General features: G+C 45.6%; 1 pseudogene; it reads right to left on the reverse strand.

Annotated features, from left to right (window-relative positions):
- LOC115173761 (receptor-type tyrosine-protein phosphatase U-like) overlaps positions 1 to 17,590 on the reverse strand; it is a 271,130-nt pseudogene that overhangs the window by 80,434 nt on the left and 173,106 nt on the right.

Here is a 17,590-nt window from a genome sequence, read left to right on the forward strand (position 1 = left end):
AGCGCTGGGGAGGGTAAGTACAGATAAGTGTGTGTGTGTGTGTGTGTGTGTGTGGTGTGTGTGTACGTGAGAGAGAGTGTAGTGGCTGTGAGAAGGTTGCAGGATCTTCACTCGACTATATAATTAAATCAACACACATCATTTAAGTGTACCTATCCATGCATACACACCGGCTTCTAAAGAGGTACCTAACTATATATCAGCCACTGAGCACTATAATCCACACACACATCCTCTCAACCGGTGGACAGCAAGCCATTAGAGTATATGTTTGAATGTTGTTGTCCTGGTGTTATGGAGGATGTTATTATATGTGATCTCTCAGTGCCGTTCCTGAAGCGATAAACAAAGTTGAAGGAATGGAATAGATAAAGAGTGTACTAGAGTAGAACAGAATAGAACAGAACAGAAGCTAGGTTTGGGTTTAGACCCGTTCAGCCCCCCTAACTCACCTGCACACTTGGTCCTGCTGACCAGGGGGGGTCCAGGCGCCCCTGTGCCCCCCTCCCCTGGTCGGGTTAGTAAAACACTGATACGGTACTCTGTGTCCGGCTCCAGATGCCACACCTTACAATAGAACAGAGAACAAACATGTTTTTTATATTTAGCAAAGACATGAATAGAATTTAGGAAATGTTTATTCAACGTTAATGTTTTTTTTTACTGTAACGGCAAAGTAATTCAGAGTTCTTTAATAACAACCGTTTTTACGAACCTGTAAAGAATGCTGAACGACAAATTAACTTCTACGCGTACACACACACACGCAGACACACACAAACCTTATACGTGAGCGAGCCCACACCGTGCGTCTCCGACCATGGTGATTGGCTGGCCCGGTACTCGATCTCGCGGCGGATCACGGGGCCATCCCCCACGATGGAGTTGGTGTTGAGTTGAATGATCAGGTAGGTGGGGCCAGCCCGGAGCAGCTGGGGGGGAGCGATGGGGGTGGGGGGCACTGCCAGGGTGAAGGAAGGGGGAGAGGCCAGAGTACAGTGTTATATAGAAGACTTTTGAGTGACTAAGTGAGTGCATGCAGGGGCGTAGCGGAGGTTAAAACAAAAGGCCTTTTACACACGATATGATGATGTTGACATATACAGTCCTTGACGAAGTGAACAGTTAACAAGATAACTGAGACAATGGTTTAGTAGCACTGTCTACCGTCTGTCAACTCCTCCTTTCTATCCTCAATAATATAAAAAACAAATCTTTGTGACCAGGCTAATTATAAAAACATCATCAATTGTTGTCAAATGAACAGAGATACAAATGACATCCAGCGATCCATAGTTGTACGCCAAAAAAAGACGTCCGCATTTCCACAGAAAAAGCAACAACTCTCGCAAAGAAAAAACAAGTCATGTTTCATGCTTTTCTTGTTTATAATTTCCCTCGATTTCTTTCTGCTCGGCTAGAGCGTTGACTCACAAAATCTTTTAAGATTGTGATTTCTGAGAGGCACTTGAAGGGAAGGGAATTTTCAATTTTCACCATAATGAATGTGAATTATTTGCGTGAGTGATTGCGTGTGTAATTCTGCATGTCCTTTCAACGTTAGACAAAGAGACACATGCACACACGCACACACACATTACAGCAACATGTCCAGTGAAAAACACTGTTTACACAGAGTATACAACATATGTACATAGGTGAAAGATTGTTTCCACGTGTTTCCACAATAGAACGTAGAACAGAGATGATTTTGCTAGTTCAGAACACATTTCCTATGTGTGTGTGCATTTTAACGTGTGTTTATGTGTGTGTGTCCCCGTGTGATTGACTAAGTGAGCCAGTGCTTGTGTGCATGTCTCACATAAGGAGAAGCTGTTGGAAGTTGTTGGGTGGAGACGGAGGTAGGACATATTGAGGAGGGCATTAAGATATCCCAGAATGGTAGCTAGATGTCATGGTCGGTTGGCGGTGTCATAGGGGAGGTAGTGTGTGGTGCAGTGTGCTACAGGACAGTGTGTGTGTGTGTGTGTGTGTGTGTGTGTGTGTGTGTGTGTGTGTGTGTGTGTGTGTGTGTGTGTGTGTGTGTGTGTGTGTGTGTGTGTGTGTGTGTGTGTGTGTGTGTGTAAACAAAGACACATTATAAGACATAACATCGTCAATAGCTAGACATGTTTCCACTGTGTACCGGACACATATTTACGATACTATGCTGTACACACTGCATAAACATGACAATACGGACTGGCCGTACTATACCTCTGACAATGAGCTCGGCGAAGTTGGACACGGCAGCTCCGCGGGCGGACTCTGTGATGCAGCGATACAAGTCCTGCTCCCCTCTCTCAGCCTCCACCTGGAAGGTGGCCATGAGACGCTTGTGGCTCAGACGCTGGATAGAGGATGCCGCCACAACCACACTGTTACGACGCTGCAGAGAGAAAGAAAGAGAGAGGGGGGGAGAGGGGGGGAGGGAGAGAGTCACGCTAACTGACCCTTACACAAGTGATCATCTTTACCTGTGTAGACACCACCTCTGTCACTGCCACCAAAAACACCCACAACACACAGTCACATAGAGAGAGAGTCAGGTTACCCTAACTAACCTTCACAGACAGTTATGTTTATTATAATGTACAGTACCAGTCAAAAGTTTGGACACACATACTCATTTAAGGGTTTTTCTTTATTTTTACTACTTTCTACATAGGGAAGACATCAAAACTATGAAATAACACATATGGAATCATGTAGTAACCAAAAAAGTCCTAAACAAATCAAAATATATTTTAGATTCCTCAAAGTAGCCACCCTTTGCCTTAATGACAGCTTTGCACACTCCAGGTATTCTCTCAACCAGCTTCATGAGGAATGCATTTCCAACAGTCTTGAAGGAGTTCCCACATATGCTGAGCACTTGTTGGCTGCTTTTCCTTCACTCTGCGGTCCAACTCATCCCAAACCATCTCAATTGAGTTGAGGTCAGGTGATTGTGGAGGCCAGGTCATCTGATGCAGCACTCCATCACTCTGCTTCTTGGTCAAATAGCCCTTACACAGCCTGGAGGTGTGTTAGGTTATTGTCCTGTTGAAAAACAAATGAGACTCCCACTAAGCCCAAACCAGATGGGATGGAGTATCGCTGCAGAATGCTGTGGTAGCCATGCTAGTTAAGTGTGCCTTGAATTCAAAATAAATCACTGACAGTGTCACCAGTAAAGCACTCCCACACCATCACACCTACTCCTCCATGCTTCATGTGGGACCCACACATGCGGAGATCATCCGTTCACCTACTCTGTGTCTCACAAAGACACGGCAGTTCGAACCAAAAATCTCAAATTTGGACTCATCAGACCAAAGGACAGATTTCCATCGGTCTAACGTCCATTGCTCATGTTTCTTGGACCAAGCAAGTCTCTTATTCTTATTGGTGTCCTTTAGTAGTGGTTTCTTTGCAGCAACACGAAGACCTGATTCACGCAGTCTCTGAACAGTTGATGTTGAGATGTGTCTGTTACCTGAACTCGGTGAAGCATTTATTTGGGCTGCAATCTGAGGTGCAGTTAACTCTAATAAACCTATCCTCTGCAGCAGATGTAACTCTGGGTCTTCCTTTCCTGTGGCAGTCCTCATGAGAGCCAGTTTCATATTTCCTATGTGTGTGTGCATTTTAACATGTGTGTTTATGTGTGTGTGTCCCGTGTGATTGACTAAGTGTGCCAGTGCTTGTGTGCGTGTCTCATCATGAGGAAAACTGTTAGAAGTGGTTGGGTGGGGAAGGAGGTAGAGTGTGTGTGTGTGTGTGTGTGTGTGTGTGTGTGTGTGTGTGTGTGTGTGTGTGTGTGTGTGTGTGTGTGTGTTGACTGAACTTCATATCTTAAAGTAATGTCATAACTTAAAGAAATGATTGACTGTCGTTTCTCTTTGCTTATTTGAGCTGTTCTTGCCATAATTTGGACTTGGACTTTTACCAAATAGGGCTATCTTCTGTATACCACCCCTACCTTGTCAAAACAAAACACAACTGATTGGCTCAAACGCATTAAGAAGGAAAGATATTCCACAAATGATCTTTTAACAAGGCACACCTGTTAAATGCATGCCAGGTGACTACCTCATGAAGCTGGTTGAGAGAACGCCAAGAGTGTGCAAAACTGTCATCAAGGTAAAGGGTGGCTATTTAAAGAATCTCAAATATGAAATATATTTTGATTTGTTTAACACGTTTTTGGTTAGTACATGATTCCATGTGTTATTTCATAGTTTTGATGTCTTCACAATTATTCTACGATGTAAAAAAAAATTGTACAAATAAAGTAAAACCCTGGAATGAGTAGGTGTGTCCTAACTTTTGACTGTTACTGTATGTGTGGCCATGAGATATAGCCCTCCATAATGGGATTGTGAGTGGGAAGGAAGGAGAGAGACAGGGAGACAATGAGGGACAGATGAGGGTACCATGGGAGGTGGAGATAATAAATACATGATATATGTCATAGCTACCATCTTGGCACGGAGAGGTTGCATGCCGGGCTGCTGACAGAGCTGTCACACACATCCATACACGCACACACACAGACAACCCGTACTAATATGCTCGAGGGACAAGAGTGCTCGGATCAACGAAGGGAACAGGAAATGACAACGCGTCGCCTGTCTCACACACACACACACACACACACACACACACACACTCAAAGCGTGAAGTTTTCCAGGTGCAGGAGGCTATATGCCTCCTGCATATAGCCAGAATAATGTATCCAGGATGTTATATAAACTAGCCCAGTTTATATAACATAAAAGTGTCTGGGGGAGGGGACATTTGCTCAAAAGTATGAAACTGCCTATGGGAGTAATATAGCATAAATGTATAGATTGTCACTGAGGCAATAATGTTAGTGGTTGTGAAAAGTATAATTGGGTTTTTCACTTCCATAAGCCAATGTTGGATCACATTTTAATTACTGTAGGTGTGTGTGTGTGTGTGTGTGTGTGTGTGTGTTTGTGTGTGTGTGTGTGTGTGTGTGTGTGTGTGTGTGTTTGGGGGGGGGATTCTTCAGCTATCAGCCACAGTCCCATCACATCTCAATGTACATTCATTCAGTCAAAACAAACAGACAATCCTACAGCTTGTCATACAAATGAAAACATCCCCTATTAAACCTGTGTGTCTCCATTTCTCCCCCTCTCTTCCCCTAAGCCCCATATCACACCATAATTAGTTTATGTGGTAAATCATTCATTAATTCAGGATTTCCAACTGAACACAAACAAATGTTGACGTTGTCTAAAGATCAAAACAGAATCAGAAACAGAACAAGTAAAACTCTCTGATAGAAAGACAAAACAAGGCAATACAGATTAATTGAATAAGAATTCAAATTGCAAACAATTTGTTTGCACTATTTAAACACACAAATGAGAGAGGAGAAAACACTCAGTAGGTCTAGAGAGAGTCCCCTCACAGCAGAGGAGATCAAACAGAAAGTAGCAATTACTGTTAATGAGAATAAGAGAGAAACACGCGCATGCACACACACACACACACACACACACACACACACACACACACACACACACACACACACACACACACACACACACACACAATTACAGAGTTGAGGGGAGAAAAACATAGAAATGAGTGTTAAGATTGGAACAGTACACAGCTAACACATAAACAGAAGACAATAACGGGTTGGGGAAACATATTGTTCCTCCCTGCCGTTACCAATCCGTTCTAAGTCAGAGCAAACGTTGGAATCTGCTTTCAACTGGGAGACTATAGCTCAGTTCACCGTATGTGTATTGTGTAATCCAATATGGGTGCTAATACTGTCATGCATCCTTGTAGAAGAGATGCACTTCAACCAGGGCGGCCCATCCATTACGGCGTTAGGGGCGTGCCCCACTTGTGATTGGTCAAAAAAAGAAAACAATACATATTTTTGTTGTTGTATTTTTCAACAAAATATATAATTCAATGTCCATAAAAGTGTTGTTAATTTGTGTACATTTTACTGTTCAAAATGATATTGTTCAAAACAAGTTGTTCAGTTAACTACTTCTCTGCCCTCAGCAGCTCTGGGTGTCCAGCCTGCTGCCCAGGCTTGGATTGTATTGCCAGCTATTACATTGCTTCCTATTGGGGGCGACAGCAGCAATGAAATTGCAGGATCTCATCACATGATTTTCACAGAACAAAGTAAATGGACCACCCTGGGTTGCTGAATTGCACAGGTCTTCTGGGTCTTCTCCATCAGGTACTAAACAGATAGCGCTAAAGAGCAAATTGCGATGAACTTGTAAATAAATATTCATGCCAGTCATTGGGAGCCTGGGACCTGAACCAGACATCCACACCCATCACCGGTCGTAGGACATAGCGGGACACTAGATAAAACCTTCTCATGGATCTGGTGCTCTAGCTACCGGCAAGCTGCTTGTTGCCTTTTCCCTGTGCTTGTGTCACCAACGCGCTTAGGAGCGCTGCTCGTTCTAAAAAAAATAACTTTTTGTCATTTAAACAGTGGCAACGTGCAGCAGTGGTGATTGTTTTTAGTGAAACAGGTGTGTCTGACACCACCCCAAACAGTGTGTGTGTGTGGGCCTGGTTGTTGCGCGTGAGACTGTGTGTATGCGTTTGTCTGTGTCAGAAAACAACAGGAAGGATTAAAATGGTAGGTTATTGGACTCTTGAAAAGAGGAGAGGCTTTGGATACAAAATACTTCAATACAGAAGAAAGAAAGAGAGGAGGAGAGGAGACGGAGAGAAAATGGAGGAATGCGTCGTCTTCCCTCCTTCCGTCCTTCTTTCCTCATCTATCTTTTCAAAAGCACTTAGCTTCAACAATGCAGAGAGAGAGTGGAGGCTTTCAGACCCAGGTTCCAGTTAACTAATATTAGCTCAAATTCATGCAGCAGAAATGTAAACCATTTCGAGAGATTACTTCATGAAGGAATATGAGTAACTATCAAGTAGCAAACCAAAAGGCCACTCAAACAGTAGTCTGTACGCAGGGACTCGTCCCTCTGTGTTTGATGACGTCGTACTGCTGGGTCTATCTTTAATTCACTGAAATATATATCAGACCTCATAGAAAGAACAGCACACTATGCATTTATAAATCTGGAATCCTTGATGGTGAAACTGCCAAGTCTGTTTGCAATATTCCAACAACAAAGAAGTAACAGTAAACAACATTGTGCGCTTGATAGAACAGCAGCATATGTAACGCATTTTTTTTTACCACGCAACGCAACACTCCCCTCTGCTTCGTCAACAAAACAGCCATGGGGCGGAGAGTAGCTCTGTTTTCCCTGATGAGGATTCCATCTTTAAGACCGAAGGAGAGCATAATACCTGGGCCCCAGGGCAATCAGTCAGTCTGTACTCTCAGTCTGTACTCTCTCCTCCATCAGTCTGTACTCTCTCCTCCATCAGTCTGTACTCTCTCCTCCATCAGTCTGTACTCTCTCTCCTCCATCAGTCTGTACTCTCTCCTCCATCAGTCTGTACTCTCTCCTCCATCAGTCTGTACTCTCTCCTCCATCAGTCTGTACTCTCTCCTCCATCAGTCTGTACTCTCTCCTCCATCAGTCTGTACTCTCTTCCTCCATCAGTCTGTACTCTCTCCTCCATCAGTCTGTACTCTCTCCTCCATCAGTCTGTACTCTCTCCTCCATCAGTCTGTACTCTCTCCTCCATCAGTCTGTACTCTCTCCTCCATCAGTCTGTACTCTCTCCTCCATCAGTCTGTACTCTCTCTCCTCCATCAGTCTGTACTCTCTCCTCCATCAGTCTGTACTCTCTCCTCCATCAGTCTGTACTCTCTCCTCCATCAGTCTGTACTCTCTCCTCCATCAGTCTGTACTCTCTTCTCCATCAGTCTGTACTCTCTCCTCCATCAGTCTGTACTCTCTCCTCCATCAGTCTGTACTCTCTCCTCCATCAGTCTGTACTCTCTCCTCCATCAGTCTGTACTCTCTCCTCCATCAGTCTGTTACTCTCTCCCCATCAGTCCTGTACTCTCTCCTCCATCAGTCTGTACTCTCTCCTCCATCAGTCTGTACTCTCTCCTCCATCAGTCTGTACTCTCTCCTCCATCAGTCTGTACTCTCTCCTCCATCAGTCTGTACTCTCTCCTCCATCAGTCTGTACTCTCTCCTCCATCATTCTGTACTCTCCTCCTCCATCAGTCTGTACTCTCCTCTCCGCCATCAGTCTGTACTCTCTCCTCCATCAGTCTGTACTCTCTCTGCCTCCATCAGTCTGTACTCTCTCCTCAGCTCAGTCTGTACATCTCTCCTCCATCAGTCTGTACTCTCTCCTCCTCCTCTCCTCCATCAGTCTGTACTCTCTCCTCCATCAGTCTGTACTACTCTCTCCTCCATCAGTGCTGTACTCTCTCCCTCCATCAGTCTGTACTCTCTCCTCCATCAGTCTGTACTCTCTCCTCGATCAGTCTGTACTCGTATCCTCCATCAGTCTGTACTCTCTCCTCCATCAGTCTGTACTCTCTCCTCCATCAGTCTGTACTCTCTCCTCCATCAGTCTGTACTCTCTCCTCCATCAGTCTGTACTCTCTCCTCCATCAGTCTGTACTCTCTCCTCCTCTCAGTCTGTACTCTCTCCTCCATCAGTCTGTACTCTCTCCTCCATCAGTCTGTACTCTCTCCTCCATCAGTATGTCATCTATCCTCCATCAGTCTGTACTCTCTATCCTCCCATCAGTCTGTACTCTCTCCTCCATCAGTCTGTACTCTCTCCTCCATCAGTCTGTACTCTCTTCTCCATCAGTCTGTACTCTCTCCTCCATCAGTCTGTAATCTCTCCTCCATCAGTCTGTACTCTCTCCTCCATCAGTCTGTACTCTCTCCTCCATCAGTCTGTACTCTCTCCTCCATCAGTCTGTACTCTCTCCTCCATCAGTCTGTACTCTCTCCTCCATCAGTCTGTACTCTATCCTCCATCAGTCTGTACTCTCTCCTCCATCAGTCTGTACTCTCTCCTCCATCAGTCTGTACTCTCTCCTCCATCAGTCTGTACTCTCTCCTCCATCAGTCTGTACTCTATCCTCCATCAGTCTGTACTCTCTCCTCCATCAGTCTGTACTCTCTCCTCCATCAGTCTGTACTCTCTTCTCCATCAGTCTGTACTCTCTTCTCCATCAGGAATGTCTCCGTTTATGTGTGTCTTGTAGGTGGCAACGCCCGCAAGCACACACACACACACACACACACATTCCTCCATCCTTACCTCAAGCAGGAAGGGTTCTGTCTCTGTAGTTTTGCCCGTGGCGACACACTGGAAGGTGGCATTCTGCCCTGCATTGACCTCCACATCCCCCAGCCGAGAGAAGTGGGGAACCTTGTCTGTAGAGAGAGAGACAGATCCTCTGTGATACTGATGCACTGACAGTTCCTTATTATCATTCTGTCTCACACACACACACACACACACACACACACACACACACACACACACACACACACACACACACACACACACACACACACACACACACACACACACACACACACACACACACACAGACACACACACACAGAGGACGAGAACATCAGTGCAGCACAGCTCTCCCAGTCATGCCTGTGAGCAGTGACTTCACAAAGACACAGGCTGCTCAACCAAACTTAGTTTCTCCACTCAGAGTTCTACAGTATGTGAGAAGACTTTCTCTCCCTGTCACAGACATCAGAATGCCTGCAGTGCAACTGTAAGTATTACTCTTATATACTGTAAGTACACTTACAGGACACTTATAAGAACAGCTATACATTATTCCTTTCAGACACTTCAACATCTTTATCAAGACATCACTTCTGCGTTATTCTGTGTTCTATCCCTTCTTCAATTGCACTCTTAGGCCACAATTCTCCCCTAGGAAAGGCTGTAAGAAAATGTACACTGAAAAATATCACACAGAAGAAATTCGAAGAAAAAATGTATAGACCGTGTTGAGACTCCTGTGGTTTCCATATCCTAGTTCTTCTCTTGCCTCACTGTACCAAAGAGCTAGCTAGCTGTAACAGCACCTTGTATCGTGTGCTTTGTGGAGCATAGCAATAGAACAAGCCAGTTAGAACACACTAGTCCAGTATAGTGCTTGTTCATAATTGCATGTACAGTATCTGAAATCACAGGGATTTGATTTGATGTTTTCTAACCTGTACGGGATCCCATCAAACTGCTTTGAATGGCTACAATGGTTTCTCTGGGTTCTGCCTCAGCTATACAATGAAGAAACACTGTAAAGGGGTGCTAATAGTCAGACTTCTATAAAAGCTGGTTAGTACATACCTGTAGTCTGCTTTGCTTACGCATTAACCCCTCTCTGACCCACAACTGAGTTTTTCATCAATAAAATACTATTTAACTGATGACCCTTCATCTAGTCCTCTAGATAGGGGTAAAAACCTAAACAATAAATAAATACTCTGTACTTTACCTGTATTTGACCTGCAATTTAACCTTTGACCTTTGTGCTAGAGACAAATGCTCTTCTTTGCAGTAAAGGTCTAACCTATAACAAGGATGTTCGTACGTTTTCCCTATGATGTTCAGAGGCAGAGGGACAGTGATCTGAAGTTTGACTACAAATGAGCAAAAAATGGCATAAATGTCATAATTTGATTGATTTCTGACTTTCTGCCAAACATTTGGCTCTAAATGTTAAACAGTGGGGTTTATCAACTTAGCAAAAACAGCATACAAAAATAGGACATCCTCAGCTACTGGACATTCATTTTGGGAGGTTAAAATCATGTATTTATGATGTACTTACTGTACTGTGTCAAACTGACCGAGAACATCGCCCATGTATAGCCTTTCGGAATGTTTAACAGAGATGCTTGTCCTAGGTCCCAAGAAACAAAGAGATCTTCTGTTGAATCTGACAATTAATCTGGATGGTTGTACAGTCGTCTCAAATAAAACTGTGAAGGACCTCGGCGTTACTCTGGACCCTGATCTCTCTTTTGAAGAACATATCAAGACTGCTTCAAGGACAGCTTTTTTCCATCTACGTAACATTGCAAAAATCAGAAACTTTCTGTCCAAAAATGACGCAGAAAAATTAATCCATGCTTTTGTTACTTCTAGGCTCGACTACTGCAATGCTCTACTTTCCGGCTACCCGGATAAAGCACTAAACAAACTTCAGTTAGTGCTAAATACGGCTGCTAGAATCCTGACTAGAACCAAAAAATTTGATCATATTACTCCAGTGCTAGCTTCCCTACACTGGCTTCCTGTTAAGGCAAGGGCTGATTTCAAGGTTTTACTGCTAACCTACAAAGCATTACATGGGCTTGCTCCTACCTATCTTTCCGATTTGGTCCTGCCGTACATACCTACACGTACGCTACGGTCACAAGACGCAGGCCTCCTAATTGTCCCTAGAATTTCTAAGCAAACGGCTGGAGGTAGGGCTTTCTCCTATAGAGCTCCATTTTTATGGAATGGTCTGCCTACCCATGTGAGAGACGCAGACTCAGTCTCAACCTTTAAGTCTTTACTGAAGACTTATCTCTTCAGTAGGTCCTATGATTAAGTATAGTCTGGCCCAGGAGTGTGAAGGTGAACGGAAAGGCTGGAGCAACGAACCGCCCTTGCTGTCTCTGCCTTGTCGGTTCCCCTCTTCCCACTGGGATTCTCTGCCTCTAACCCTTTTACAGGGGCTGAGTCACTGACTTACTGGTGTTCTTCCATGCCGTCCATGGGAGGGGTGCGTCACTTGAGTAGGTTGAGCCACTGACGTGGTCTTCCTGTCTGGGTTGGCGCCCCCCCCTTGGGTTGTGCCGTGGCAGACATCTTTGTGGGCTATACTCGGCCTTGTCTTCGGACGGTAAGTTGGTGGTTGTAGATATCCCTCTAGTGGTGTGGGGGCTGTGCTTTGGCAAAGTGGGTGGGGTTATATCCTGCCTGTTTGGCCCTGTCCGGGGGTATCATCGGATGGGGCCACAGTGTCTTCTGATCCCTCCTGTCTCAGCCTCCAGTATTTATGCTGCAGTAGTTTATGTGTCGGGGGGCTAGGGTCAGTCTGTTACATCTGGAGTATTCTCTTGTCTTATCCAGTGTCCTGTGTGAATGTAAATATGCTCTCTCTAATTCTCTCTTTCTTTCTCTCTTTCTCTCGGAGGACCTGAGCCCTAGGACTACCTGGCATGATGACTCCTTGCTGTCCCCAGTCCACCTGGCCATGCTGCTGCTCCAGTTTCAACTGTTCTGCCTGCGGCTACGGAACCCTGACCTGTTCACCGGACGTGCTTGTTGCACCCTCGACAATTACTATGATTATTATTATTTGACCATGCTGGTCATTTACGAACATTTTAACATCTTGACCATGTTCTGTTATAATATCCACCCGGCACAGCCAGAAGAGGACTGGCCACCCCTCATAGCCTGGTTCCTCTCTAGGTTTCTTCCTAGGTTTTTGGCCTTTCTCAGGAGTTTTTCCTAGGGAGTTTTTCCCAGCCACCGTGCTTCTTTCACATGCATTGCTTGCTGTTTGGGGTTTTAGGCTGGGTTTCTGTACAGCACTTTGAGATTTCAGCTGATGTACGAAGGGCTATATAAATAAATTTGATTTGATTTGATTTGATTTGATTTTAAGGCACTTGGATCATTGCCTACCTGAGATGTTAGATTCAACTTAGTGAAGAGCGTTTTACATAGTTTTATACTATTCTGATTGGCTGATGCATTGAAATTACGATATCCTTTAAATAAACCCATAAAATCTGTACAAATGTTTCCAGTGATTTACCTTAATGGTAGGTCTATACTACAGGAACAATTGTATTATTTGGTGAGCTCTATACAGTAGCGACTCAAGAGGAAAAGGCTGGGAGGCAGAAACATTGTAGCACAGAAATAGAAAGTGATACTTTTGCAAGCATGTGGTATTCTTTTACACCAGCAAAGCGAGCTCCTCTATAGATGTGTGAGTACTTTACCTAGTTGAGTTTTGTGTGACTATGAGCGCAACACACTCTATACCGAGAACAATGTGACGAGGCCTTGGCGGTGGCTCAGACTGTACAGAGACGGACTAGTGAACAGATGAAACCCTGCCATAAAAACACACACTCGGGAGTGTATCACAGTGCGTCTACTTATTTATCCAGCACCTGCTCAAAGTCACTGGGTGTGCGTACAGTGTGTTCTGTCACTCAGTGGTAAGAAACCACGACACTTTTCCCCTTCACTTCTACTAGCTTTAGCAGCTTTATTCCTGTTTTTCCGACAGGGGACATAGTGAACATGAATCAACGTTGATGTAAACGTCCCAGAATTAGCTCATGTATACGGTTAGTTTACACCTGTTGTCCCTGGGCAGGTGGGGAATGACTTTAAAATAACACCACAACACCACAGTATTTGACGGTCCTTTCTTATCCCGCACAGAAACGTGCGAGGGTGATAGGATGAGAAGGAAAAGAGAGTGAGGAAAATAGGAAAACACGAAGAGAGGAACAGAAGAGGAGGGGAAGAGAGAGACATCTGTCCAGCTATCCTCCGCACACCTGACACTCGTATCATGAGACTCCATGGAAACGGACATCTGCCCGCCTCTCTCGTTTCTCTTTTCCTCTCTCCAATAAGCGCATCGAGGGACGAGCTGTTGCTAAATTGATTTCTGCACGTAATTGGTAGTCTTTCAGCACACAAGCATGCTAGCTAGTTCAGTCTCTTGGTATGCAGGCCACATTATGCAAGTCACATTTTTACATCCAAACAAACTTCAATTTGACAGAGATTTCATTGGACCGCAACATGTGTTTGGAATAATGATAGTGACACTGGGGAAAATAACAGAAATGTCAAGCTTGTTGGAATGTGAATATAAGAGAGACTCGATTTGTATCTCCTGCAGGCCAAACAAGTTATTTCTGCTGCCTTAGGGGGCATCGTGCCAGCTTGGAGTGTGTGTGTGTGTTCTGTGTGTGTGTTCTGTGTGTGTGTTCTGTGTGTGTGTGTGTTAAAGAGGTTCCGTGGAGGGCCCTGACAGCCGCAGCATCTCCTAATGAGAGTGTTGATTATTTAATGGGGACGGTGGGGGCCAGGGAGATGACATCTGCATCAGCGCCAAGAGACGTACCCGTCACACACACATTATTCACACACAGAGGGCCCTGGCGACCACTCTAACTCAGCAACGGGTCCCATATAACCATGGAAATGAACGCATGCTGGCCGACATTCAGGTGACAGAGGCTAAGTGTTAAAAGTTTAAGATGAGTTGAGCTTATCTCTGGTGTTTTGGAGAGGGTTTATGGAGAGAAAGAGAGAGAGATGAACTTGTGAATGATTTATAAAGGTCTGGCTGTTTTTTAACAGGTGGTAAAAGCTATCTGAATTTCATGAGCTCATTAACGCCCTCCTTTATCAGTCATTAACATTTCCTCCCGGTCCGAAGTTTTTGCTTTTCACTGAGGATTATCCCTTTACAGAGAGCCAAGGCAGGGGCCATCTTAGCTCGAGACCAACCACTTGCGTCCATTACGGATTTGGTTGGCTCAACCTTCCCTGAAGTCTACAAGGGTCAGTGGTGGTCAATGGAAACTTTGACAGGCCTCAGCACCACTCCTATACACTCTGTCACACATTGTCAGCACAGCAGAATGAGCTGAGGGCTCTCTGTCTGTATGTCGGCATTACTTCCATTTGGGACACAGCCTTTCACTGAGCCTGCTCTCCTGTAGAGGTAATGGGTCTGGGGACAGCAGGTGAGTGGCTCCGGAGAAGAACGGTCAGGTACCCTGTAGAGGCACGGGTAGGTAGGGAGGGGCTGTACTGAAGGAGGGAGATTTTACTGGGGAAATATCTCAAAGAAACACAATGGTGTATGAGACTGCTGTGGGTGAGACAAAGAAGGTCCGCTATAGAGGCAATCGTTCAGGTTTAGAGAAGCAAGGGGGTTGGGGGGGTGAGGGGTGTTTGCACTGAGTGCTAAGGGAGGGGGTGGGGGGATTGCACTAAGGGAGCGGGTTAGCTATAATGGGGAAATCTCTAAGAGCATCACCATGTGACATTATGGTCCAGTTAGAGACCTCAGACTACGGCTGTTCTCGTCATGCCTTGGTGGAGAGGAAGAGAAAGCAACATGCGACGAGAGTCCCTTCACCCGGTCGCCTGCTGCCTGCTGTTTTCTTGGAACAGTGTGTGTGTGTGTGTGTTTCCTGGAACAGTACATTAGCTCTGAGAGAGTGGGCTCGTCTTGGTGACCGGGAGAGCGGCGAGCGGAGCGACGTGCTGAGCAGTCAGGAAGATAAAGGTCACCAGCTCGCTGTCTGGTCGACCGGGACAAAAGGAGCGGCATTGTGCAGCCGTGGCCATGGGAAATCAGACACGTGTCCACATGCCAGAAGCCTCTCAGAACCTTCTCTGGCTTTGAGAGCAGTGCCGTCGCCGCCGCTGATTACTTTACAAGCCTCTGTCCTTGTCTGTCCAACCACCCATCACAGTTATCAGACTGTTTGCCCACCCCTGAGCGCCCAGACACACATTTTCCCATTTCTTTGTCAAAGGTTACTGGCTCTGAGCTCTGTTCTGAAGTACATTGGTACATTTGTACTTTGGTGCCTTGGTGCAATAATACGGGGCATTGGTGATATATTGGTATAGTGGTGCGCTGGGTTTGCTCTGTTGGTGTGTTGGGGCAGTGCTTTCTGGGCTGATATACATTGGGACGCAGGTGCTGTACTGTGGTGGGTAGCTACTTACAGCAGGGGTAATTGAGCAGCAGGATGTCGTCAATGGCGATGTAGCCTCGCCGTTCTGCTGAGACCGATGCTTCAAACACCACCTGAGGAGAGACAAGCGGGAGAGATGAGAGGAGAACAGGAGAGACAGAGGAGAGATGAGAGGAGAATGGAAGAAAGGATTTCACGTTAGGGAGAGAGAGGGGGAAGGACCGGAGGGAGAGAGAGGGGGAAGTCCTAATCAAACAGCTTGAATCCACTGAGGCCTGTCTGGTGGCGAATCTCTCTACTCAAACATCCATAGTTTAGCAGAGCCCCATAGGACAGCTTCGTTTCACAGTCATCTCTCTCTCCCACCCTTCCTTTCCCTCCTTCTCTTTCAAACAGCCATCTTTCTTCATCAGAGAACACACACAGAACATTGGACCCGCAGGAGTCATTGAGCGCTGCCCAAATCTCTACTCACTCATCTAAATGAATCTAGCATCATGCTGAGAAACCAAAGTGAATCCCAGATCTCTCCCACAGAGAACCAAAGTGAGTCTGGGCGTCTGAAAGAGAATTACTGCCACAATAACCCATATCGGTTAGTGAGGGACAATTTACTATTTTACCGCAGAGGCACAACAAATAAATAAACAGCGCATGGACATGGGGTTTACTGCATTCATAGATTCCAGACTTTAAATAGCACTTTACATTCAAGTCATTTAGCTAGGCTTGATTGAGCTTTCCTGGCACAATGGAACCAATGCAATAGTTACTGACAAACCACACAATGTAAAGCTCTGCCAATGATCCTAAAAGGTCATCCGAGGTGTTTATAATAGTTGATGTGTTTCGACCACTCACACAGACAATAATACATTAGCTGTGACTGAAACCAGCAGACTCTTGATAGTTCAGATTTCACTAACACACACTCGATGGGCCCTGGTCAAAAGTAGGATGTCCTTTGGGAAGCAGCCCCAGTGAGTCGCCGTGTTGACAATACATCAGGCTCTAAGTGCCTGGTCTGGATCGATAGAACCACAGATGGATACAGGCCACGCATCCCTGTCTGCTAATATCTTAGTATTCTTCATTCTTATGTGTGGGCCATTAGAGAAGTGCAGACAATCAACTTCTCCATTCATCAGCCGCTGACGCACACCAACGCATGCACACACACGCACAAATATGCACACACACACACAGCGACACACCCGGCCATTGATTCACTCACTCAGCACTGCACAGAGCCTTGACCCTACCTCATTATGACTATCAGCATCTGGCCGTACTCAGAGGAGAAAGGGGAAACGCGAGAAAGAGAGACAGAGGGGCACAGATAGAGAGAAACAGAAAGAGAGGGGCAGATATATAGAGAAAAAGAAATAGAGAGAGGAGCAGAATGAGAGAGAGAAAGAGAGAGAGGGAGGGAGGGAGGGAGGGAGGGAGGGAGGGAGGGAGGGAGGGGAGGGAGGGAGGGAGGGGAGGGAGGGAGGGAGGGAGAGAAGGAGAGAGAGAGAGGGAGGGAGGGAGAGAAAGAGAGCGAGGGGCAGAGATAGAGAGAAAAAGAAAGTGAGAGAGGAGCAGAATGAGAGAGAGAAAGAAAGAGAGAGGGAGAAAAGGAGATAAGGAGATATGGAGAGAGAGAGAGAGAGAGAGAGGCAGAGATAGAGAGCGAGAGAGAGAGATGGGCAGAGAGAGAGAGAATGAGAAAGAGAGCGAGAGAGAGAGACAGAGAGAGGGGCAGATATAGAGAGAAAAAGAAAGAGAGATGGGCAGAAAGAGAGAGAGAGAGAGCGAGAGAGAGAGAGAAAGAGAGAGAGAGAGAGAGAGAGAGAGAGAGAGAGAGAGAGAAGGGCAGAGAGAGAGAGGGAGGGAGAGAGAGAGAGAGAGAGAGGGAAGAAGAGAGG

The sequence above is a fragment of the Salmo trutta genome, chromosome 34 (genome assembly GCF_901001165.1).
Source record: "Salmo trutta chromosome 34, fSalTru1.1, whole genome shotgun sequence".
In the NCBI taxonomy this organism is placed as follows: domain Eukaryota; kingdom Metazoa; phylum Chordata; class Actinopteri; order Salmoniformes; family Salmonidae; genus Salmo; species Salmo trutta.